This window comes from Herpailurus yagouaroundi, unplaced genomic scaffold, assembly GCF_014898765.1.
Source record: "Herpailurus yagouaroundi ecotype Mexico unplaced genomic scaffold, PumYag 194, whole genome shotgun sequence".
Lineage (NCBI taxonomy): Eukaryota > Metazoa > Chordata > Mammalia > Carnivora > Felidae > Herpailurus > Herpailurus yagouaroundi.
The window spans coordinates 9,522,287-9,525,049 of NW_024412425.1; the positions used below are offsets into that span (position 1 = coordinate 9,522,287).

The 2,763-nt window shown below is 45.7% G+C and overlaps 1 long non-coding RNA gene across 1 annotated transcript; it reads left to right on the forward strand.

Annotated features, from left to right (window-relative positions):
• Positions 1–1,990: 1,990 nt before the first annotated feature.
• LOC121011414 (uncharacterized) lies at positions 1,991–2,430 on the forward strand. The gene is made up of 2 exons (XR_005781614.1): positions 1,991–2,118; positions 2,223–2,430. It is a non-coding gene; the product is annotated as an uncharacterized LOC121011414 (long non-coding RNA).
• The last annotated feature ends 333 nt before the right edge of the window (positions 2,431–2,763 follow it).

A 2,763-nucleotide genomic window follows, 5' to 3' on the forward strand; every position in this document is an offset into this window, starting at 1 on the left:
AAATTCCCATGGCAATTGGGTTCCTTGCTGGAGCCCTCACATCTAAGAGACTTCCTCTATTTTCTCTTAGTTTCCTCCCCAGCACTCCAGAGCAGTGACAGCTCGGTGGTCTCAGGGCTCTCCAATCTGGGCACCAAACTGAAGCAGGACATCACAGTTACTGAAAGAATACTCTTTGTGAATCAGACACTGTATTTGTGCTGTGCATATGTTAAATCCAATCCTTATACTGAGGCCTGTGAGGGGGTATTGCTAGACTCAATCTATAGTTGAGGAAAATGAGGCTCAGAGAGGGTGAGTGGTTTAGCTGAGACCACATAGCCAGTATGTGGTAAAGTTCAAAGGCAGTCCTAAGCCTTTTGACTCCACATTCAGTGTTTTCCCCATTAGAATATATTTTCCAGGAGGAGATGGTACTTGAGGAAGGTTGGATGACATGGATTTGTAGGTGTGTGTTAAGCACTGCTTGGGGTGGGGAGATGCTATATCTACCAAAGAGATGATCTCCAGTGGGGAGCGGGTTCTTCTGCATTTGGAACTGACTGGAGCGTGTGAGACTGCAAGTCCATTGGCTGGCTCTGGGCATCTGGCAGCCTTCCCATCCCCGCATGGTTTCCCAGCTATCCTTAGAGTAGGTTGGGTTGTTCTGGACTCTAGACAACAGTATTCTGATCTCAGTCATTCTCCTTTGTGTTGATCCTGGGAGACCCAAACATTTGGGGCTTTATTGCTGATGGATTTCCCAACATGAGGACCCCTGAGATGAGAACCCAAATTTGGTCCAATCATGGTGACCCCAACAGGGATGAACTCCTTTTGTCTTGTGAAATCTTACCAGGGCAAGTATTTAGTCCCTTGGTGTCCCCTTGGAAGCAGGAATGTAGGCAACAAAAGGTGCGGATTTCATCTCCTGTAATACATGCCTTCCCTCTTCCACGAGGAAATAAGCTATTTTCCTGATGTTAGAACTTGGAGGAGAGACACATGTCAGGGTCACACAGAGCCTCTCTACTCTGCTCCATAAGAGCCATTCAGGAGAAAATCCTGGATTAGAGGACACAGTGTACAACCAATGTTTTCCCATCAAGAGGGGTCAATCATTTGTCTAATCACAAGTGCATTTTGCAGATTGTCCCAAATGAATTTGGGTGAAGGCAATTCCAAACTTTTTGTCAGTACCTATAAGCCTGCACAGTATCAGACTAATGCCCTGCACTTGTCCTCTTGCACATCACCCTCCAACCATGTTGGCCTCTGTTCTGTTGATCTTCCTGCCAAGCCAGTCAGTTCCTGTGTATGTGAGAGGTGGGGAGGGAAGGAGAGGGATGGGGGCCTTAACAAATGCTCTTCCTTTCCTGCTTTGCATGGCTGGCTCCTTCCCAGCATGCTGGCCTCCCCTCAACAGCACCTCCTCCAAGTGGCCTTCCCTGTCTAGAACCCGATTCTCTATCACATGACCAAGCTATTTCCTTCCAGTACTGTTGCTATCTAAAATGGTATTGCTTGTTTTTTTCTTTGTCTATTGTTTGCCTCTCCTTATTGGAATTCAAGCTGTTGCCTCTAGAACAGTGCCTGACCCATAGTAGGTGTTCCACAGAACATTTGTTACATGAATGAATTCCTAACAAGAAATATGGTTGCGGCTTCCAGAAACTCCATCTGGAATTCACAGCAAGTTGATAATGACTCTAAATTTCACTTATCTGTTATCTCTAGACCGATGCCCTCCTTCTTCACTAGTCTCTTCCTCACCCTGTGATCTTTCTCTCCTTCTTTCTTACAACCCTTCCTCTCTTTTCCCTTCCCCTTCCTTTCACTTGTACTCTGCTCTTTCCTCTGTCTTTTCCTTCCTGCTTGCCCAGGATGCAGGCAACTCGGTAGACAAGACAAGGAAACAGTCCCACCTGGTTTACTCACAATGGCCATTGTCATGACTAAGAAAAATTTTTTACTGTTTCATGGATGTCTATGTGACAGTCTATCCCAGGAACCCCAGACAGCCCTAGGGTGCTGAACAGACAGCCTGGCACCCTGATGAGCTTGTCCCTTCTGAGATTACTGTAGTTTAGAGTATATTTGTCAGCATGATTTTTGGGCCTAGGTGCTGGAGATGAACAGGTAAATTCATCATAGGCATAAGACCAGACATACGGAGGCCCTCTTGTTCAAATAGGGAGTTTAATACATTTATAAATGCTTACTGCCTTGTCTGATTCTTACAGGAGCCTTCAGCAGAAAGTCAAAATGCTTCCTTCGAATCCTGCTGAATGATAATGTTCCAGGGAGACCAGCACTTGAAAACAAAAGTGACTACTCTTTTGTCCTAATCTTAAGTCCCATCACCTTGGCTGGAAGCTCTCAGTTCTGGTAATGAGTGTTGAGAGGCAATCTGAGGATAGTAATTAGGTATTAAACCTAGATGGGTACTAACCAAAAGGTGTGTGGCCCCTTCTTGCAGCACCAGGAAAGTGAATCTCTCCCAGCCAGCTTATCTGGCCGTTGGCAGGGGGATGGAGCCGCATTGTGGCAAAGTGAAACGTGATTTTAATGATTCCGAGCACATGGTTTCTGCCTCCAGCAGGCTAGATTTGTAGGCTGGCATTTTTTTTCCTTGGGTAGATTCCAGATGTTGTATAACTTATGCATTTCTAAGCTACAGAATGGTATATGGGGACTTGCCTTTTTGTTATGAGCATGTACAGTGTGGGTAGTGGTTAAGCACTGTCAAACAACCTCCTAAAAGATGCATTGTGCCCAGTCTGC